Below are 22,707 nucleotides of genomic sequence, written 5' to 3' on the forward strand. Positions count from 1 at the left end.
TATTTTGTATAAAGGTACAGAAAACATACAATACATTACGTTCAAATGTATTACGTTGCAGCGAAGCTGTAAGCACAATACACCGTAAAACATAATCATTCATACTTTCTGGTACAATTCAAGACATTAGGAACAAGATATGATCAGGGATGCTGATGGGGGGTAGGGTACTAACTACCAGGGCCCAGGGGAGGGCTGGCAAATTTTAGCTCAGGGGACAAGACTCGATTCAGCAGCCAATTAGGAACCTTTTAAAGGAAAAAAATGCAGGTGTCGCAGTGACCCAGCCCAAAGTAGCCCTCTATGGGACCGACCCAAGGGGGAGATGCCTCCCGGCCCCCGAACCCAGCCTGCCCCTGCCCGGGCTGCACTGCAGATCACCAACTTTTTTATATTTTTTTTGCTTCTTCAAGTTTTATTTTAACTTTTCTGTTTTTGTTTTGTGTTTACCCAGTGTGTGTGTGTGTGTGGGGGGCTGCCATGGTAGACACCATATGTAGTCTGTGCATAGGCGGCCACATCATTCATTCATAGAATATTGTACTACAGCTGAATAGATTATGCGACCACTGTGAGTAGTATGCCATGTGGCCATCTATGGAAGGACCGCATAGGCTCCCTGCACTTCATGTCTGTAAGATAGTAGCTAAATCCCCTTCCGACTTCACCATGACAAATAAGCAAATGAGTGCTCAAAAGTAGAACAAAATATTCATTAAATTCAGTTGAGAACATTGTTGGTTCTAAATATAAATGCAGTATTCTTTATCACCACCAAAAAAATAAAACTAGAAATTCAACACGAAAAACGTTAAAAATCGCTATAATATTAAAAAGGCTGCCATGTCAGCTGGTGTCTTAATGGAAGAGTAGTTTGTTAAGACTATACTTTCAGGGATCATTTCTATAGTTTATACATTTGGAAATGTGCTCTAAAGTGTACAGACTCACCAACCATGAGGAAGAGTTTTAATGATTTCTCTTGAGTGTGAAGTGAGCTTGTAGTGCTGCTTTATGGTAACTACTATCTGCTTTTGATGACTGTTTCTCTTTTCCTTTGTGGAAGAGTAGAGGAGTGAAATCACCAGCTGAGTGGTTGGGTTTCTGAATTGTCAACAACAGAGAATGTTATGAAAGAACTTAAGCTGAGATTTCAGTATAGCTGGATTTGCTTTGCTGTTGTTTTTGTAAAGTTCTGTCTTATGATATTAGAAATGGTTTTCTTAATAAGGACAAGCTACTTTGGTTATCTGGCCTGAGATTGGTGCAGCTGAGAGAACCTGGGTTATGTGCTTCTGTTGTAGTGAACCAAAGATATCTAAAAATCATTGAGGAATGGGAAACCTTGTTGATAGAGTAAGACGAGGACCATGTTTTTTCCAATATTTCTTTTACAGCATATTTTTGTAATAGCCTGTCCATTAGACTGGGGCCATACTTGCTCTGCACTTACTTATTTATTCATCTCTTTGGTTTGTCACCTCAACTGTTGTTTTTAAATTTTACAGATTGGTGGGTGCAGATGACCCTATGAGCTCCTCACCACAATCTAGGGTAGAGGTGTGGCCTGAGGTTCCCCTTTTCAAGGGGGCGGCAAAAGTTCAGTTGCCCTGGGGAAACCTTCGACAAAACCCAGGGCTAAAGGGACACCACCGAGCTTTGCGGTGAAGGGGGGCCAAAAGACCCCTTTTGGTGTTGGAGATAAAGGGGACCTGCCACTTTTAAGGAGGGCTTGATGTTCCGCACCCTGTGCACTTTTTTGTGTTTTTACACATTTTTTGCGCTCAGTGACCCAAAAGCATGATCCCAGGCTTTCAATCTATAAGAGGAAATAAAAAAAATAAAAAAAAATGTAACTGGGGAAGCAATTTGTTGGTATTAGGTTATCAAAACATTTTATGTTGCATTGTTTGCGTGCCTCTGCTTGTTGGGAGTATGATGGCGTTACTTGTATGAGAGGTTAAAGGGCCCTTCTCACAAGCTTCCAGCCCATACATAGTTTTCTTTCCCATTATGAATGTTTTTAGTTCTTACTATTTTAATTCGGATCTGTATTTCATTGTAATTGTACCGGAATTTGTTTTTGGATAATTTCAAACAATTTGAGACCAACACCTGCCAAATATTGATTTACAATTTTTGATTGAATATGTATCTTTATTTTGTATAAAGGTACAGAAAACATACAATACATTACGTTCAAATGTATTACGTTGCAGCGAAGCTGTAAGCACAATACACCGTAAAACATAATCATTCATACTTTCTGGTACAATTCAAGACATTAGGAACAAGATATGACCAGGGATGCTGATGGGGGGTAGGGTACTAACTACCAGGGCCCAGGGGAGGGCTGGCAAATTTTAGCTAAGGGGACAAGACTCGATTCAGCAGCCAATTAGGAACCTTTTAAAGGAAAAAAATGCAGGTGGCCCAGTGACCCAGCCCAAAGTAGCCCTCTATGGGACCGACCCAAGGGGGAGATGCCTTCCGGCCCCCGAACCCAGCCTGCCCCTGCCCGGGCTGCACTGCAGATCACCAACTTTTTTATATTTTTTTTGCTTCTTCAAGTTTTATTTTAACTTTTCTGTTTTTGTTTTGTGTTTACCCAGTGTGTGTGTGTGGGGGGCTGCCATGGTAGACACCATATGTAGTCTGTGCATAGGCGGCCACATCATTCATTCATAGAATATTGTACTACAGCTGAATAGATTATGCGACCACTGTGAGTAGTATGCCATGTGGCCATCTATGGAAGGACCGCATAGGCTCCCTGCACTTCATGTCTGTAAGATAGTAGCTAAATCCCCTTCCGACTTCACCATGACAAATAAGCAAATGAGTGCTCAAAAGTAGAACAAAATATTCATTAAATTCAGTTGAGAACATTGTTGGTTCTAAATATAAATGCAGTATTCTTTATCACCATCCAAAAAATAAAACTAGAAATTCAACACGAAAAACGTTAAAAATCGCTATAATATTAAAAAGGCTGCCATGTCAGCTGGTGTCTTAATGGAAGAGTAGTTTGTTAAGACTATACTTTCAGGGATCATTTCTATAGTTTATACATTTGGAAATGTGCTCTAAAGTGTACAGACTCACCAACCATGAGGAAGAGTTTTAATGATTTCTCTTGAGTGTGAAGTGAGCTTGTAGTGCTACTTTATGGTAGCTACTATCTGCTTTTGATGACTGTTTCTCTTTTCCTTTGTGGAAGAGTAGAGGAGTGAAATCACCAGCTGAGTGGTTGGGTTTCTGAATTGTCAACAACAGAGAATGTTATGAAAGAACTTAAGCTGAGATTTCAGTATAGCTGGATTTGCTTTGCTGTTGTTTTTGTAAAGTTCTGTCTTATGATATTAGAAATGGTTTTCTTAATAAGGACAAGCTACTTTGGTCATCTGGCCTGAGATTGGTGCAGCTGAGAGAACCTGGGTTATGTGCTTCTGTTGTAGTGAGCCAAAGATATCTAAAAATCATTGAGGAATGGGAAACCTTGTTGATAGAGTAAGACGAGGACCATGTTTTTTCCAATATTTCTTTTACAGCATATTTTTGTAATAGCCTGGCCATTAGACTGGGGCCATACTTGCTCTGCACTTACTTATTTATTCATCTCTTTGGTTTGTCACCTCAACTGTTGTTTTTGAATTTTACAGATTGGTGGGTGCAGATGACCCTATGAGCTCCTCACCACAATCTAGGGTAGAGGTGTGGCCTGAGGTTCCCCTTTTCAAGGGGGCGGCAAAAGTTCAGTTGCCCTGGGGAAACCTTCGACAAAACCCAGGGCTAAAGGGACACCACCGAGCTTTGCGGTGAAGGGGGGCCAAAAGACCCCTTTTGGTGTTGGTGATAAAGGGGACCTGCCACTTTTAAGGAGGGCTTGATGTTCCGCACCCTGTGCACTTTTTTGTGTTTTTACACATTTTTTGCGCTCAGTGACCCAAAAGCATGATCCCAGGCTTTCAATATATAAGAGGAAATAAAAAAAATAAAAAAAAATGTAACTGGGGAAGCAATTTGTTGGTATTAGGTTATCAAAACATTTTATGTTGCATTGTTTGCACGCCTCTGCTTGTTGGGAGTATGATGGCGTTACTTGTATGAGAGGTTAAAGGGCCCTTCTCACAAGCTTCCAGCCCATACATAGTTTTCTTTCCCATTATGAATGTTTTTAGTTCTTACTATTTTAATTCGGATCTGTATTTCATTGTAATTGTACCGGAATTTGTTTTTGGATAATTTCAAACAATTTGAGACCCACACCTGCCAAATATTGATTTACAATTTTTGATTGAATATGTATCTTTATTTTGTATAAAGGTACAGAAAACATACAATACATTACGTTCAAATGTATTACGTTGCAGCGAAGCTGTAAGCACAATACACCGTAAAACATAATCATTCATACTTTCTGGTACAATTCAAGACATTAGGAACAAGATATGACCAGGGATGCTGATGGGGGGTAGGGTACTAAATACCAGGGCCCAGGGGAGGGCTGGCAAATTTTAGCTAAGGGGACAAGACTCGATTCAGCAGCCAATTAGGAACCTTTTAAAGGAAAAAAATGCAGGTGGCCCAGTGACCCAGCCCAAAGTAGCCCTCTATGGGACCGACCCAAGGGGGAGATGCCTCCCGGCCCCCGAACCCAGCCTGCCCCTGCCCGGGCTGCACTGCAGATCACCAACTTTTTTATATTTTTTTTGCTTCTTCAAGTTTTATTTTAACTTTTCTGTTTTTGTTTTGTGTTTACCCAGTGTGTGTGTGTGGGGGGCTGCCATGGTAGACACCATATGTAGTCTGTGCATAGGCGGCCACATCATTCATTCATAGAATATTGTACTACAGCTGAATAGATTATGCGACCACTGTGAGTAGTATGCCATGTGGCCATCTATGGAAGGACCGCATAGGCTCCCTGCACTTCATGTCTGTAAGATAGTAGCTAAATCCCCTTCCGACTTCACCATGACAAATAAGCAAATGAGTGCTCAAAAGTAGAACAAAATATTCATTAAATTCAGTTGAGAACATTGTTGGTTCTAAATATAAATGCAGTATTCTTTATCACCATCCAAAAAATAAAACTAGAAATTCAACACGAAAAACGTTAAAAATCGCTATAATATTAAAAAGGCTGCCATGTCAGCTGGTGTCTTAATGGAAGAGTAGTTTGTTAAGACTATACTTTCAGGGATCATTTCTATAGTTTATACATTTGGAAATGTGCTCTAAAGTGTACAGACTCACCAACCATGAGGAATAGTTTTAATGATTTCTCTTGAGTGTGAAGTGAGCTTGTAGTGCTGCTTTATGGTAGCTACTATCTGCTTTTGATGACTGTTTCTCTTCTCCTTTGTGGAAAAGTAGAGGAGTCAAATCACCAGCTGAGTGGTTGGGTTTCTGAATTGTCAACAACAGAGAATGTTATGAAAGAACTTAAGCTGAGATTTCAGTATAGCTGGATTTGCTTTGCTGTTGTTTTTGTAAAGTTCTGTCTTATGATATTAGAAATCGTTTTCTTAATAAGGACAAGCTACTTTGGTCATCTGGCCTGAGATTGGTGCAGCTGAGAGAACCTGGGTTATGTGCTTCTGTTGTAGTGAGCCAAAGATATCTAAAAATCATTGAGGAATGGGAAACCTTGTTGATAGAGTAAGACGAGGACCATGTTTTTTCCAATATTTCTTTTACAGCATATTTTTGTAATAGCCTGGCCATTAGACTGGGGCCATACTTGCTCTGCACTTACTTATTTATTCATCTCTTTGGTTTGTCACCTCAACTGTTGTTTTTGAATTTTACAGATTGGTGGGTGCAGATGACCCTATGAGCTCCTCACCACAATCTAGGGTAGAGGTGTGGCCTGAGGTTCCCCTTTTCAAGGGGGCGGCAAAAGTTCAGTTGCCCTGGGGAAACCTTCGACAAAACCCAGGGCTAAAGGGACACCACCGAGCTTTGCGGTGAAGGGGGGCCAAAAGACCCCTTTTGGTGTTGGTGATAAAGGGGACCTGCCACTTTTAAGGAGGGCTTGATGTTCCGCACCCTGTGCACTTTTTTGTGTTTTTACACATTTTTTGCGCTCAGTGACCCAAAAGCATGATCCCAGGCTTTCAATATATAAGAGGAAATAAAAAAAATAAAAAAAAATGTAACTGGGGAAGCAATTTGTTGGTATTAGGTTATCAAAACATTTTATGTTGCATTGTTTGCACGCCTCTGCTTGTTGGGAGTATGATGGCGTTACTTGTATGAGAGGTTAAAGGGCCCTTCTCACAAGCTTCCAGCCCATACATAGTTTTCTTTCCCATTATGAATGTTTTTAGTGCTTACTATTTTAATTCGGATCTGTATTTCATTGTAATTGTACCGGAATTTGTTTTTGGATAATTTCAAACAATTTGAGACCCACACCTGCCAAATATTGATTTACAATTTTTGATTGAATATGTATCTTTATTTTGTATAAAGGTACAGAAAACATACAATACATTACGTTCAAATGTATTACGTTGCAGCGAAGCTGTAAGCACAATACACCGTAAAACATAATCATTCATACTTTCTGGTACAATTCAAGACATTAGGAACAAGATATGACCAGGGATGCTGATGGGGGGTAGGGTACTAAATACCAGGGCCCAGGGGAGGGCTGGCAAATTTTAGCTAAGGGGACAAGACTCGATTCAGCAGCCAATTAGGAACCTTTTAAAGGAAAAAAATGCAGGTGGCCCAGTGACCCAGCCCAAAGTAGCCCTCTATGGGACCGACCCAAGGGGGAGATGCCTCCCGGCCCCCGAACCCAGCCTGCCCCTGCCCGGGCTGCACTGCAGATCACCAACTTTTTTATATTTTTTTTGCTTCTTCAAGTTTTATTTTAACTTTTCTGTTTTTGTTTTGTGTTTACCCAGTGTGTGTGTGGGGGGGGCTGCCATGGTAGACACCATATGTAGTCTGTGCATAGGCGGCCACATCATTCATTCATAGAATATTGTACTACAGCTGAATAGATTATGCGACCACTGTGAGTAGTATGCCATGTGGCCATCTATGGAAGGACCGCATAGGCTCCCTGCACTTCATGTCTGTAAGATAGTAGCTAAATCCCCTTCCGACTTCACCATGACAAATAAGCAAATGAGTGCTCAAAAGTAGAACAAAATATTCATTAAATTCAGTTGAGAACATTGTTGGTTCTAAATATAAATGCAGTAATCTTTATCACCATCCAAAAAATAAAACTAGAAATTCAACACGGAAAACGTTAAAAATCGCTATAATATTAAAAAGGCTGCCATGTCAGCTGGTGTCTTAATGGAAGAGTAGTTTGTTAAGACTATACTTTCAGGGATCATTTCTATAGTTTATACATTTGGAAATGTGCTCTAAAGTGTACAGACTCACCAACCATGAGGAATAGTTTTAATGATTTCTCTTGAGTGTGAAGTGAGCTTGTAGTGCTGCTTTATGGTAGCTACTATCTGCTTTTGATGACTGTTTCTCTTCTCCTTTGTGGAAAAGTAGAGGAGTCAAATCACCAGCTGAGTGGTTGGGTTTCTGAATTGTCAACAACAGAGAATGTTATGAAAGAACTTAAGCTGAGATTTCAGTATAGCTGGATTTGCTTTGCTGTTGTTTTTGTAAAGTTCTGTCTTATGATATTAGAAATGGTTTTCTTAATAAGGACAAGCTACTTTGGTCATCTGGCCTGAGATTGGTGCAGCTGAGAGAACCTGGGTTATGTGCTTCTGTTGTAGTGAGCCAAAGATATCTAAAAATCATTGAGGAATGGGAAACCTTGTTGATAGAGTAAGACGAGGACCATGTTTTTTCCAATATTTCTTTTACAGCATATTTTTGTAATAGCCTGGCCATTAGACTGGGGCCATACTTGCTCTGCACTTACTTATTTATTCATCTCTTTGGTTTGTCACCTCAACTGTTGTTTTTGAATTTTACAGATTGGTGGGTGCAGATGACCCTATGAGCTCCTCACCACAATCTAGGGTAGAGGTGTGGCCTGAGGTTCCCCTTTTCAAGGGGGCGGCAAAAGTTCAGTTGCCCTGGGGAAACCTTCGACAAAACCCAGGGCTAAAGGGACACCACCGAGCTTTGCGGTGAAGGGGGGCCAAAAGACCCCTTTTGGTGTTGGTGATAAAGGGGACCTGCCACTTTTAAGGAGGGCTTGATGTTCCGCACCCTGTGCACTTTTTTGTGTTTTTACACATTTTTTGCGCTCAGTGACCCAAAAGCATGATCCCAGGCTTTCAATATATAAGAGGAAATAAAAAAAATAAAAAAAAATGTAACTGGGGAAGCAATTTGTTGGTATTAGGTTATCAAAACATTTTATGTTGCATTGTTTGCACGCCTCTGCTTGTTGGGAGTATGATGGCGTTACTTGTATGAGAGGTTAAAGGGCCCTTCTCACAAGCTTCCAGCCCATACATAGTTTTCTTTCCCATTATGAATGTTTTTAGTGCTTACTATTTTAATTCGGATCTGTATTTCATTGTAATTGTACCGGAATTTGTTTTTGGATAATTTCAAACAATTTGAGACCCACACCTGCCAAATATTGATTTACAATTTTTGATTGAATATGTATCTTTATTTTGTATAAAGGTACAGAAAACATACAATACATTACGTTCAAATGTATTACGTTGCAGCGAAGCTGTAAGCACAATACACCGTAAAACATAATCATTCATACTTTCTGGTACAATTCAAGACATTAGGAACAAGATATGACCAGGGATGCTGATGGGGGGTAGGGTACTAAATACCAGGGCCCAGGGGAGGGCTGGCAAATTTTAGCTAAGGGGACAAGACTCGATTCAGCAGCCAATTAGGAACCTTTTAAAGGAAAAAAATGCAGGTGGCCCAGTGACCCAGCCCAAAGTAGCCCTCTATGGGACCGACCCAAGGGGGAGATGCCTCCCGGCCCCCGAACCCAGCCTGCCCCTGCCCGGGCTGCACTGCAGATCACCAACTTTTTTATATTTTTTTTGCTTCTTCAAGTTTTATTTTAACTTTTCTGTTTTTGTTTTGTGTTTACCCAGTGTGTGTGTGTGGGGGGCTGCCATGGTAGACACCATATGTAGTCTGTGCATAGGCGGCCACATCATTCATTCATAGAATATTGTACTACAGCTGAATAGATTATGCGACCACTGTGAGTAGTATGCCATGTGGCCATCTATGGAAGGACCGCATAGGCTCCCTGCACTTCATGTCTGTAAGATAGTAGCTAAATCCCCTTCCGACTTCACCATGACAAATAAGCAAATGAGTGCTCAAAAGTAGAACAAAATATTCATTAAATTCAGTTGAGAACATTGTTGGTTCTAAATATAAATGCAGTAATCTTTATCACCATCCAAAAAATAAAACTAGAAATTCAACACGGAAAACGTTAAAAATCGCTATAATATTAAAAAGGCTGCCATGTCAGCTGGTGTCTTAATGGAAGAGTAGTTTGTTAAGACTATACTTTCAGGGATCATTTCTATAGTTTATACATTTGGAAATGTGCTCTAAAGTGTACAGACTCACCAACCATGAGGAATAGTTTTAATGATTTCTCTTGAGTGTGAAGTGAGCTTGTAGTGCTGCTTTATGGTAGCTACTATCTGCTTTTGATGACTGTTTCTCTTCTCCTTTGTGGAAAAGTAGAGGAGTCAAATCACCAGCTGAGTGGTTGGGTTTCTGAATTGTCAACAACAGAGAATGTTATGAAAGAATTTAAGCTGAGATTTCAGTATAGCTGGATTTGCTTTGCTGTTGTTTTTGTAAAGTTCTGTCTTATGATATTAGAAATGGTTTTCTTAATAAGGACAAGCTACTTTGGTCATCTGGCCTGAGATTGGTGCAGCTGAGAGAACCTGGGTTATGTGCTTCTGTTGTAGTGAGCCAAAGATATCTAAAAATCATTGAGGAATGGGAAACCTTGTTGATAGAGTAAGACGAGGACCATGTTTTTTCCAATATTTCTTTTACAGCATATTTTTGTAATAGCCTGGCCATTAGACTGGGGCCATACTTGCTCTGCACTTACTTATTTATTCATCTCTTTGGTTTGTCACCTCAACTGTTGTTTTTAAATTTTACAGATTGGTGGGTGCAGATGACCCTATGAGCTCCTCACCACAATCTAGGGTAGAGGTGTGGCCTGAGGTTCCCCTTTTCAAGGGGGCGGCAAAAGTTCAGTTGCCCTGGGGAAACCTTCGACAAAACCCAGGGCTAAAGGGACACCACCGAGCTTTGCGGTGAAGGGGGGCCAAAAGACCCCTTTTGGTGTTGGTGATAAAGGGGACCTGCCACTTTTAAGGAGGGCTTGATGTTCCGCACCCTGTGCACTTTTTTGTGTTTTTACACATTTTTTGCGCTCAGTGACCCAAAAGTATGATCCCAGGCTTTCAATATATAAGAGGAAATAAAAAAAATAAAAAAAAATGTAACTGGGGAAGCAATTTGTTGGTATTAGGTTATCAAAACATTTTATGTTGCATTGTTTGCACGCCTCTGCTTGTTGGGAGTATGATGGCGTTACTTGTATGAGAGGTTAAAGGGCCCTTCTCACAAGCTTCCAGCCCATACATAGTTTTCTTTCCCATTATGAATGTTTTTAGTTCTTACTATTTTAATTCGGATCTGTATTTCATTGTAATTGTACCGGAATTTGTTTTTGGATAATTTCAAACAATTTGAGACCCACACCTGCCAAATATTGATTTACAATTTTTGATTGAATATGTATCTTTATTTTGTATAAAGGTACAGAAAACATACAATACATTACGTTCAAATGTATTACGTTGCAGCGAAGCTGTAAGCACAATACACCGTAAAACATAATCATTCATACTTTCTGGTACAATTCAAGACATTAGGAACAAGATATGACCAGGGATGCTGATGGGGGGTAGGGTACTAAATACCAGGGCCCAGGGGAGGGCTGGCAAATTTTAGCTAAGGGGACAAGACTCGATTCAGCAGCCAATTAGGAACCTTTTAAAGGAAAAAAATGCAGGTGGCCCAGTGACCCAGCCCAAAGTAGCCCTCTATGGGACCGACCCAAGGGGGAGATGCCTCCCGGCCCCCGAACCCAGCCTGCCCCTGCCCGGGCTGCACTGCAGATCACCAACTTTTTTATATTTTTTTTGCTTCTTCAAGTTTTATTTTAACTTTTCTGTTTTTGTTTTGTGTTTACCCAGTGTGTGTGTGTGGGGGGCTGCCATGGTAGACACCATATGTAGTCTGTGCATAGGCGGCCACATCATTCATTCATAGAATATTGTACTACAGCTGAATAGATTATGCGACCACTGTGAGTAGTATGCCATGTGGCCATCTATGGAAGGACCGCATAGGCTCCCTGCACTTCATGTCTGTAAGATAGTAGCTAAATCCCCTTCCGACTTCACCATGACAAATAAGCAAATGAGTGCTCAAAAGTAGAACAAAATATTCATTAAATTCAGTTGAGAACATTGTTGGTTCTAAATATAAATGCAGTATTCTTTATCACCATCCAAAAAATAAAACTAGAAATTCAAAACGAAAAACGTTAAAAATCGCTATAATATTAAAAAGGCTGCCATGTCAGCTGGTGTCTTAATGGAAGAGTAGTTTGTTAAGACTATACTTTCAGGGATCATTTCTATAGTTTATACATTTGGAAATGTGCTCTAAAGTGTACAGACTCACCAACCATGAGGAAGAGTTTTAATGATTTCTCTTGAGTGTGAAGTGAGCTTGTAGTGCTACTTTATGGTAGCTACTATCTGCTTTTGATGACTGTTTCTCTTTTCCTTTGTGGAAGAGTAGAGGAGTGAAATCACCAGCTGAGTGGTTGGGTTTCTGAATTGTCAACAACAGAGAATGTTATGAAAGAACTTAAGCCGAGATTTCAGTATAGCTGGATTTGCTTTGCTGTTGTTTTTGTAAAGTTCTGTCTTATGATATTAGAAATGGTTTTCTTAATAAGGACAAGCTACTTTGGTCATCTGGCCTGAGATTGGTGCAGCTGAGAGAACCTGGGTTATGTGCTTCTGTTGTAGTGAGCCAAAGATATCTAAAAATCATTGAGGAATGGGAAACCTTGTTGATAGAGTAAGACGAGGACCATGTTTTTTCCAATATTTCTTTTACAGCATATTTTTGTAATAGCCTGTCCATTAGACTGGGGCCATACTTGCTCTGCACTTACTTATTTATTCATCTCTTTGGTTTGTCACCTCAACTGTTGTTTTTAAATTTTACAGATTGGTGGGTGCAGATGACCCTATGAGCTCCTCACCACAATCTAGGGTAGAGGTGTGGCCTGAGGTTCCCCTTTTCAAGGGGGCGGCAAAAGTTCAGTTGCCCTGGGGAAACCTTCGACAAAACCCAGGGCTAAAGGGACACCACCGAGCTTTGCGGTGAAGGGGGGCCAAAAGACCCCTTTTGGTGTTGGAGATAAAGGGGACCTGCCACTTTTAAGGAGGGCTTGATGTTCCGCACCCTGTGCACTTTTTTGTGTTTTTACACATTTTTTGCGCTCAGTGACCCAAAAGCATGATCCCAGGCTTTCAATATATAAGAGGAAATAAAAAAAATAAAAAAAAATGTAACTGGGGAAGCAATTTGTTGGTATTAGGTTATCAAAACATTTTATGTTGCATTGTTTGCACGCCTCTGCTTGTTGGGAGTATGATGGCGTTACTTGTATGAGAGGTTAAAGGGCCCTTCTCACAAGCTTCCAGCCCATACATAGTTTTCTTTCCCATTATGAATGTTTTTAGTTCTTACTATTTTAATTCGGATCTGTATTTCATTGTAATTGTACCGGAATTTGTTTTTGGATAATTTCAAACAATTTGAGACCCACACCTGCCAAATATTGATTTACAATTTTTGATTGAATATGTATCTTTATTTTGTATAAAGGTACAGAAAACATACAATACATTACGTTCAAATGTATTACGTTGCAGCGAAGCTGTAAGCACAATACACCGTAAAACATAATCATTCATACTTTCTGGTACAATTCAAGACATTAGGAACAAGATATGACCAGGGATGCTGATGGGGGGTAGGGTACTAACTACCAGGGCCCAGGGGAGGGCTGGCAAATCTTAGCTAAGGGGACAAGACTCGATTCAGCAGCCAATTAGGAACCTTTTAAAGGAAAAAAATGCAGGTGGCCCAGTGACCCAGCCCAAAGTAGCCCTCTATGGGACCGACCCAAGGGGGAGATGCCTCCCGGCCCCCGAACCCAGCCTGCCCCTGCCCGGGCTGCACTGCAGATCACCAACTTTTTTATATTTTTTTTGCTTCTTCAAGTTTTATTTTAACTTTTCTGTTTTTGTTTTGTGTTTACCCAGTGTGCGTGTGTGGGGGGCTGCCATGGTAGACACCATATGTAGTCTGTGCATAGGCGGCCACATCATTCATTCATAGAATATTGTACTACAGCTGAATAGATTATGCGACCACTGTGAGTAGTATGCCATGTGGCCATCTATGGAAGGACCGCATAGGCTCCCTGCACTTCATGTCTGTAAGATAGTAGCTAAATCCCCTTCCGACTTCACCGTGACAAATAAGCAAATGAGTGCTCAAAAGTAGAACAAAATATTCATTAAATTCAGTTGAGAACATTGTTGGTTCTAAATATAAATGCAGTATTCTTTATCACCATCCAAAAAATAAAACTAGAAATTCAACACGGAAAACGTTAAAAATCGCTATAATATTAAAAAGGCTGCCATGTCAGCTGGTGTCTTAATGGAAGAGTAGTTTGTTAAGACTATACTTTCAGGGATCATTTCTATAGTTTATACATTTGGAAATGTGCTCTAAAGTGTACAGACTCACCAACCATGAGGAAGAGTTTTAATGATTTCTCTTGAGTGTGAAGTGAGCTTGTAGTGCTACTTTATGGTAGCTACTATCTGCTTTTGATGACTGTTTCTCTTTTCCTTTGTGGAAGAGTAGAGGAGTGAAATCACCAGCTGAGTGGTTGGGTTTCTGAATTGTCAACAACAGAGAATGTTATGAAAGAACTTAAGCCGAGATTTCAGTATAGCTGGATTTGCTTTGCTGTTGTTTTTGTAAAGTTCTGTCTTATGATATTAGAAATGGTTTTCTTAATAAGGACAAGCTACTTTGGTCATCTGGCCTGAGATTGGTGCAGCTGAGAGAACCTGGGTTATGTGCTTCTGTTGTAGTGAGCCAAAGATATCTAAAAATCATTGAGGAATGGGAAACCTTGTTGATAGAGTAAGACGAGGACCATGTTTTTTCCAATATTTCTTTTACAGCATATTTTTGTAATAGCCTGTCCATTAGACTGGGGCCATACTTGCTCTGCACTTACTTATTTATTCATCTCTTTGGTTTGTCACCTCAACTGTTGTTTTTAAATTTTACAGATTGGTGGGTGCAGATGACCCTATGAGCTCCTCACCACAATCTAGGGTAGAGGTGTGGCCTGAGGTTCCCCTTTTCAAGGGGGCGGCAAAAGTTCAGTTGCCCTGGGGAAACCTTCGACAAAACCCAGGGCTAAAGGGACACCACCGAGCTTTGCGGTGAAGGGGGGCCAAAAGACCCCTTTTGGTGTTGGAGATAAAGGGGACCTGCCACTTTTAAGGAGGGCTTGATGTTCCGCACCCTGTGCACTTTTTTGTGTTTTTACACATTTTTTGCGCTCAGTGACCCAAAAGCATGATCCCAGGCTTTCAATATATAAGAGGAAATAAAAAAAATAAAAAAAAATGTAACTGGGGAAGCAATTTGTTGGTATTAGGTTATCAAAACATTTTATGTTGCATTGTTTGCACGCCTCTGCTTGTTGGGAGTATGATGGCGTTACTTGTATGAGAGGTTAAAGGGCCCTTCTCACAAGCTTCCAGCCCATACATAGTTTTCTTTCCCATTATGAATGTTTTTAGTTCTTACTATTTTAATTCGGATCTGTATTTCATTGTAATTGTACCGGAATTTGTTTTTGGATAATTTCAAACAATTTGAGACCCACACCTGCCAAATATTGATTTACAATTTTTGATTGAATATGTATCTTTATTTTGTATAAAGGTACAGAAAACATACAATACATTACGTTCAAATGTATTACGTTGCAGCGAAGCTGTAAGCACAATACACCGTAAAACATAATCATTCATACTTTCTGGTACAATTCAAGACATTAGGAACAAGATATGACCAGGGATGCTGATGGGGGGTAGGGTACTAACTACCAGGGCCCAGGGGAGGGCTGGCAAATTTTAGCTAAGGGGACAAGACTCGATTCAGCAGCCAATTAGGAACCTTTTAAAGGAAAAAAATGCAGGTGGCCCAGTGACCCAGCCCAAAGTAGCCCTCTATGGGACCGACCCAAGGGGGAGATGCCTCCCGGCCCCCGAACCCAGCCTGCCCCTGCCCGGGCTGCACTGCAGATCACCAACTTTTTTATATTTTTTTTGCTTCTTCAAGTTTTATTTTAACTTTTCTGTTTTTGTTTTGTGTTTACCCAGTGTGCGTGTGTGGGGGGCTGCCATGGTAGACACCATATGTAGTCTGTGCATAGGCGGCCACATCATTCATTCATAGAATATTGTACTACAGCTGAATAGATTATGCGACCACTGTGAGTAGTATGCCATGTGGCCATCTATGGAAGGACCGCATAGGCTCCCTGCACTTCATGTCTGTAAGATAGTAGCTAAATCCCCTTCCGACTTCACCGTGACAAATAAGCAAATGAGTGCTCAAAAGTAGAACAAAATATTCATTAAATTCAGTTGAGAACATTGTTGGTTCTAAATATAAATGCAGTATTCTTTATCACCATCCAAAAAATAAAACTAGAAATTCAACACGGAAAACGTTAAAAATCGCTATAATATTAAAAAGGCTGCCATGTCAGCTGGTGTCTTAATGGAAGAGTAGTTTGTTAAGACTATACTTTCAGGGATCATTTCTATAGTTTATACATTTGGAAATGTGCTCTAAAGTGTACAGACTCACCAACCATGAGGAATAGTTTTAATGATTTCTCTTGAGTGTGAAGTGAGCTTGTAGTGCTGCTTTATGGTAGCTACTATCTGCTTTTGATGACTGTTTCTCTTCTCCTTTGTGGAAAAGTAGAGGAGTCAAATCACCAGCTGAGTGGTTGGGTTTCTGAATTGTCAACAACAGAGAATGTTATGAAAGAACTTAAGCTGAGATTTCAGTATAGCTGGATTTGCTTTGCTGTTGTTTTTGTAAAGTTCTGTCTTATGATATTAGAAATGGTTTTCTTAATAAGGACAAGCTACTTTGGTCATCTGGCCTGAGATTGGTGCAGCTGAGAGAACCTGGGTTATGTGCTTCTGTTGTAGTGAGCCAAAGATATCTAAAAATCATTGAGGAATGGGAAACCTTGTTGATAGAGTAAGACGAGGACCATGTTTTTTCCAATATTTCTTTTACAGCATATTTTTGTAATAGCCTGGCCATTAGACTGGGGCCATACTTGCTCTGCACTTACTTATTTATTCATCTCTTTGGTTTGTCACCTCAACTGTTGTTTTTGAATTTTACAGATTGGTGGGTGCAGATGACCCTATGAGCTCCTCACCACAATCTAGGGTAGAGGTGTGGCCTGAGGTTCCCCTTTTCAAGGGGGCGGCAAAAGTTCAGTTGCCCTGGGGAAACCTTCGACAAAACCCAGGGCTAAAGGGACACCACCGAGCTTTGCGGTGAAGGGGGGCCAAAAGACCCCTTTTGGTGTTGGTGATAAAGGGGACCTGCCACTTTTAAGGAGGGCTTGATGTTCCGCACCCTGTGCACTTTTTTGTGTTTTTACACATTTTTTGCGCTCAGTGACCCAAAAGCATGATCCCAGGCTTTCAATATATAAGAGGAAATAAAAAAAATAAAAAAAAATGTAACTGGGGAAGCAATTTGTTGGTATTAGGTTATCAAAACATTTTATGTTGCATTGTTTGCACGCCTCTGCTTGTTGGGAGTATGATGGCGTTACTTGTATGAGAGGTTAAAGGGCCCTTCTCACAAGCTTCCAGCCCATACATAGTTTTCTTTCCCATTATGAATGTTTTTAGTTCTTACTATTTTAATTCGGATCTGTATTTCATTGTAATTGTACCGGAATTTGTTTTTGGATAATTTCAAACAATTTGAGACCCACACCTGCCAAATATTGATTTACAATTTTTGATTGAATATGTATCTTTATTTTGTATAAAGGTACAGAAAACATACAATACATTACGTTCAAATGTATTACGTTGCAGCGAAGCTGTAAGCACAATACACCGTAAAACATAATCATTCATACTTTCTGGTACAATTCAAGACATTAGGAACAAGATATGACCAGGGATGCTGATGGGGGGTAGGGTACTAAATACCAGGGCCCAGGGGAGGGCTGGCAAATTTTAGCTAAGGGGACAAGACTCGATTCAGCAGCCAATTAGGAACCTTTTAAAGGAAAAAAATGCAGGTGGCCCAGTGACCCAGCCCAAAGTAGCCCTCTATGGGACCGACCCAAGGGGGAGATGCCTCCCGGCCCCCGAACCCAGCCTGCCCCTGCCCGGGCTGCACTGCAGATCACCAACTTTTTTATATTTTTTTTGCTTCTTCAAGTTTTATTTTAACTTTTCTGTTTTTGTTTTGTGTTTACCCAGTGTGTGTGTGTGGGGGGCTGCCATGGTAGACACCATATGTAGTCTGTGCATAGGCGGCCACATCATTCATTCATAGAATATTGTACTACAGCTGAATAGATTATGCGACCACTGTGAGTAGTATGCCATGTGGCCATCTATGGAAGGACCGCATAGGCTCCCTGCACTTCATGTCTGTAAGATAGTAGCTAAATCCCCTTCCGACTTCACCATGACAAATAAGCAAATGAGTGCTCAAAAGTAGAACAAAATATTCATTAAATTCAGTTGAGAACATTGTTGGTTCTAAATATAAATGCAGTATTCTTTATCACCATCCAAAAAATAAAACTAGAAATTCAACACGAAAAACGTTAAAAATCGCTATAATATTAAAAAGGCTGCCATGTCAGCTGGTGTCTTAATGGAAGAGTAGTTTGTTAAGACTATACTTTCAGGGATCATTTCTATAGTTTATACATTTGGAAATGTGCTCTAAAGTGTACAGACTCACCAACCATGAGGAATAGTTTTAATGATTTCTCTTGAGTGTGAAGTGAGCTTGTAGTGCTGCTTTATGGTAGCTACTATCTGCTTTTGATGACTGTTTCTCTTCTCCTTTGTGGAAAAGTAGAGGAGTCAAATCACCAGCTGAGTGGTTGGGTTTCTGAATTGTCAACAACAGAGAATGTTATGAAAGAACTTAAGCTGAGATTTCAGTATAGCTGGATTTGCTTTGCTGTTGTTTTTGTAAAGTTCTGTCTTATGATATTAGAAATGGTTTTCTTAATAAGGACAAGCTACTTTGGTCATCTGGCCTGAGATTGGTGCAGCTGAGAGAACCTGGGTTATGTGCTTCTGTTGTAGTGAGCCAAAGATATCTAAAAATCATTGAGGAATGGGAAACCTTGTTGATAGAGTAAGACGAGGACCATGTTTTTTCCAATATTTCTTTTACAGCATATTTTTGTAATAGCCTGGCCATTAGACTGGGGCCATACTTGCTCTGCACTTACTTATTTATTCATCTCTTTGGTTTGTCACCTCAACTGTTGTTTTTGAATTTTACAGATTGGTGGGTGCAGATGACCCTATGAGCTCCTCACCACAATCTAGGGTAGAGGTGTGGCCTGAGGTTCCCCTTTTCAAGGGGGCGGCAAAAGTTCAGTTGCCCTGGGGAAACCTTCGACAAAACCCAGGGCTAAAGGGACACCACCGAGCTTTGCGGTGAAGGGGGGCCAAAAGACCCCTTTTGGTGTTGGTGATAAAGGGGACCTGCCACTTTTAAGGAGGGCTTGATGTTCCGCACCCTGTGCACTTTTTTGTGTTTTTACACATTTTTTGCGCTCAGTGACCCAAAAGCATGATCCCAGGCTTTCAATATATAAGAGGAAATAAAAAAAATAAAAAAAAATGTAACTGGGGAAGCAATTTGTTGGTATTAGGTTATCAAAACATTTTATGTTGCATTGTTTGCACGCCTCTGCTTGTTGGGAGTATGATGGCGTTACTTGTATGAGAGGTTAAAGGGCCCTTCTCACAAGCTTCCAGCCCATACATAGTTTTCTTTCCCATTATGAATGTTTTTAGTTCTTACTATTTTAATTCGGATCTGTATTTCATTGTAATTGTACCGGAATTTGTTTTTGGATAATTTCAAACAATTTGAGACCCACACCTGCCAAATATTGATTTACAATTTTTGATTGAATATGTATCTTTATTTTGTATAAAGGTACAGAAAACATACAATACATTACGTTCAAATGTATTACGTTGCAGCGAAGCTGTAAGCACAATACACCGTAAAACATAATCATTCATACTTTCTGGTACAATTCAAGACATTAGGAACAAGATATGACCAGGGATGCTGATGGGGGGTAGGGTACTAAATACCAGGGCCCAGGGGAGGGCTGGCAAATTTTAGCTAAGGGGACAAGACTCGATTCAGCAGCCAATTAGGAACCTTTTAAAGGAAAAAAATGCAGGTGGCCCAGTGACCCAGCCCAAAGTAGCCCTCTATGGGACCGACCCAAGGGGGAGATGCCTCCCGGCCCCCGAACCCAGCCTGCCCCTGCCCGGGCTGCACTGCAGATCACCAACTTTTTTATATTTTTTTTGCTTCTTCAAGTTTTATTTTAACTTTTCTGTTTTTGTTTTGTGTTTACCCAGTGTGCGTGTGTGGGGGGCTGCCATGGTAGACACCATATGTAGTCTGTGCATAGGCGGCCACATCATTCATTCATAGAATATTGTACTACAGCTGAATAGATTATGCGACCACTGTGAGTAGTATGCCATGTGGCCATCTATGGAAGGACCGCATAGGCTCCCTGCACTTCATGTCTGTAAGATAGTAGCTAAATCCCCTTCCGACTTCACCATGACAAATAAGCAAATGAGTGCTCAAAAGTAGAACAAAATATTCATTAAATTCAGTTGAGAACATTGTTGGTTCTAAATATAAATGCAGTATTCTTTATCACCATCCAAAAAATAAAACTAGAAATTCAAAACGAAAAACGTTAAAAATCGCTATAATATTAAAAAGGCTGCCATGTCAGCTGGTGTCTTAATGGAAGAGTAGTTTGTTAAGACTATACTTTCAGGGATCATTTCTATAGTTTATACATTTGGAAATGTGCTCTAAAGTGTACAGACTCACCAACCATGAGGAAGAGTTTTAATGATTTCTCTTGAGTGTGAAGTGAGCTTGTAGTGCTACTTTATGGTAGCTACTATCTGCTTTTGATGACTGTTTCTCTTTTCCTTTGTGGAAGAGTAGAGGAGTGAAATCACCAGCTGAGTGGTTGGGTTTCTGAATTGTCAACAACAGAGAATGTTATGAAAGAACTTAAGCCGAGATTTCAGTATAGCTGGATTTGCTTTGCTGTTGTTTTTGTAAAGTTCTGTCTTATGATATTAGAAATGGTTTTCTTAATAAGGACAAGCTACTTTGGTCATCTGGCCTGAGATTGGTGCAGCTGAGAGAACCTGGGTTATGTGCTTCTGTTGTAGTGAGCCAAAGATATCTAAAAATCATTGAGGAATGGGAAACCTTGTTGATAGAGTAAGACGAGGACCATGTTTTTTCCAATATTTCTTTTACAGCATATTTTTGTAATAGCCTGTCCATTAGACTGGGGCCATACTTGCTCTGCACTTACTTATTTATTCATCTCTTTGGTTTGTCACCTCAACTGTTGTTTTTAAATTTTACAGATTGGTGGGTGCAGATGACCCTATGAGCTCCTCACCACAATCTAGGGTAGAGGTGTGGCCTGAGGTTCCCCTTTTCAAGGGGGCGGCAAAAGTTCAGTTGCCCTGGGGAAACCTTCGACAAAACCCAGGGCTAAAGGGACACCACCGAGCTTTGCGGTGAAGGGGGGCCAAAAGACCCCTTTTGGTGTTGGAGATAAAGGGGACCTGCCACTTTTAAGGAGGGCTTGATGTTCCGCACCCTGTGCACTTTTTTGTGTTTTTACACATTTTTTGCGCTCAGTGACCCAAAAGCATGATCCCAGGCTTTCAATATATAAGAGGAAATAAAAAAAATAAAAAAAAATGTAACTGGGGAAGCAATTTGTTGGTATTAGGTTATCAAAACATTTTATGTTGCATTGTTTGCACGCCTCTGCTTGTTGGGAGTATGATGGCGTTACTTGTATGAGAGGTTAAAGGGCCCTTCTCACAAGCTTCCAGCCCATACATAGTTTTCTTTCCCATTATGAATGTTTTTAGTTCTTACTATTTTAATTCGGATCTGTATTTCATTGTAATTGTACCGGAATTTGTTTTTGGATAATTTCAAACAATTTGAGACCCACACCTGCCAAATATTGATTTACAATTTTTGATTGAATATGTATCTTTATTTTGTATAAAGGTACAGAAAACATACAATACATTACGTTCAAATGTATTACGTTGCAGCGAAGCTGTAAGCACAATACACCGTAAAACATAATCATTCATACTTTCTGGTACAATTCAAGACATTAGGAACAAGATATGACCAGGGATGCTGATGGGGGGTAGGGTACTAACTACCAGGGCCCAGGGGAGGGCTGGCAAATTTTAGCTAAGGGGACAAGACTCGATTCAGCAGCCAATTAGGAACCTTTTAAAGGAAAAAAATGCAGGTGGCCCAGTGACCCAGCCCAAAGTAGCCCTCTATGGGACCGACCCAAGGGGGAGATGCCTCCCGGCCCCCGAACCCAGCCTGCCCCTGCCCGGGCTGCACTGCAGATCACCAACTTTTTTATATTTTTTTTGCTTCTTCAAGTTTTATTTTAACTTTTCTGTTTTTGTTTTGTGTTTACCCAGTGTGCGTGTGTGGGGGGCTGCCATGGTAGACACCATATGTAGTCTGTGCATAGGCGGCCACATCATTCATTCATAGAATATTGTACTACAGCTGAATAGATTATGCGACCACTGTGAGTAGTATGCCATGTGGCCATCTATGGAAGGACCGCATAGGCTCCCTGCACTTCATGTCTGTAAGATAGTAGCTAAATCCCCTTCCGACTTCACCGTGACAAATAAGCAAATGAGTGCTCAAAAGTAGAACAAAATATTCATTAAATTCAGTTGAGAACATTGTTGGTTCTAAATATAAATGCAGTATTCTTTATCACCATCCAAAAAATAAAACTAGAAATTCAACACGGAAAACGTTAAAAATCGCTATAATATTAAAAAGGCTGCCATGTCAGCTGGTGTCTTAATGGAAGAGTAGTTTGTTAAGACTATACTTTCAGGGATCATTTCTATAGTTTATACATTTGGAAATGTGCTCTAAAGTGTACAGACTCACCAACCATGAGGAATAGTTTTAATGATTTCTCTTGAGTGTGAAGTGAGCTTGTAGTGCTGCTTTATGGTAGCTACTATCTGCTTTTGATGACTGTTTCTCTTCTCCTTTGTGGAAAAGTAGAGGAGTCAAATCACCAGCTGAGTGGTTGGGTTTCTGAATTGTCAACAACAGAGAATGTTATGAAAGAACTTAAGCTGAGATTTCAGTATAGCTGGA

The 22,707-nt window shown here is 40.4% G+C and overlaps 11 non-coding genes across 11 annotated transcripts; all 11 read left to right on the plus strand.

The window, feature by feature from the left end:
* Positions 1-879: 879 nt before the first annotated feature.
* LOC142142172 (small nucleolar RNA U3) lies at positions 880-1,097 on the plus strand. Its single transcript, XR_012689102.1, has one exon. It is a non-coding gene; the product is annotated as a small nucleolar RNA U3 (small nucleolar RNA).
* Positions 1,098-3,033: 1,936 nt separating this feature from the next.
* Positions 3,034-3,251, plus strand: LOC142142064 (small nucleolar RNA U3). The gene has a single exon (XR_012689006.1). It is a non-coding gene; the product is annotated as a small nucleolar RNA U3 (small nucleolar RNA).
* A 1,936-nt stretch (positions 3,252-5,187) lies between these two features.
* Positions 5,188-5,405, plus strand: LOC142142197 (small nucleolar RNA U3). The gene has a single exon (XR_012689125.1). It is a non-coding gene; the product is annotated as a small nucleolar RNA U3 (small nucleolar RNA).
* Positions 5,406-7,341: 1,936 nt separating this feature from the next.
* LOC142142198 (small nucleolar RNA U3) lies at positions 7,342-7,559 on the plus strand. The gene has a single exon (XR_012689126.1). It is a non-coding gene; the product is annotated as a small nucleolar RNA U3 (small nucleolar RNA).
* A 1,936-nt stretch (positions 7,560-9,495) lies between these two features.
* LOC142142199 (small nucleolar RNA U3) lies at positions 9,496-9,713 on the plus strand. The gene has a single exon (XR_012689127.1). It is a non-coding gene; the product is annotated as a small nucleolar RNA U3 (small nucleolar RNA).
* Positions 9,714-11,649: 1,936 nt separating this feature from the next.
* LOC142142065 (small nucleolar RNA U3) lies at positions 11,650-11,867 on the plus strand. The gene has a single exon (XR_012689007.1). It is a non-coding gene; the product is annotated as a small nucleolar RNA U3 (small nucleolar RNA).
* A 1,936-nt stretch (positions 11,868-13,803) lies between these two features.
* Positions 13,804-14,021, plus strand: LOC142142066 (small nucleolar RNA U3). The gene has a single exon (XR_012689008.1). It is a non-coding gene; the product is annotated as a small nucleolar RNA U3 (small nucleolar RNA).
* A 1,936-nt stretch (positions 14,022-15,957) lies between these two features.
* Positions 15,958-16,175, plus strand: LOC142142201 (small nucleolar RNA U3). The gene has a single exon (XR_012689128.1). It is a non-coding gene; the product is annotated as a small nucleolar RNA U3 (small nucleolar RNA).
* A 1,936-nt stretch (positions 16,176-18,111) lies between these two features.
* On the plus strand, positions 18,112-18,329 carry LOC142142202 (small nucleolar RNA U3). The gene has a single exon (XR_012689129.1). It is a non-coding gene; the product is annotated as a small nucleolar RNA U3 (small nucleolar RNA).
* Positions 18,330-20,265: 1,936 nt separating this feature from the next.
* On the plus strand, positions 20,266-20,483 carry LOC142142067 (small nucleolar RNA U3). Its single transcript, XR_012689009.1, has one exon. It is a non-coding gene; the product is annotated as a small nucleolar RNA U3 (small nucleolar RNA).
* Positions 20,484-22,419: 1,936 nt separating this feature from the next.
* LOC142142203 (small nucleolar RNA U3) lies at positions 22,420-22,637 on the plus strand. Its single transcript, XR_012689130.1, has one exon. It is a non-coding gene; the product is annotated as a small nucleolar RNA U3 (small nucleolar RNA).
* The last annotated feature ends 70 nt before the right edge of the window (positions 22,638-22,707 follow it).

The sequence above is a fragment of the Mixophyes fleayi genome, chromosome 2 (assembly GCF_038048845.1).
Source record: "Mixophyes fleayi isolate aMixFle1 chromosome 2, aMixFle1.hap1, whole genome shotgun sequence".
NCBI classification, from domain to species: Eukaryota; Metazoa; Chordata; class Amphibia; order Anura; family Limnodynastidae; genus Mixophyes; species Mixophyes fleayi.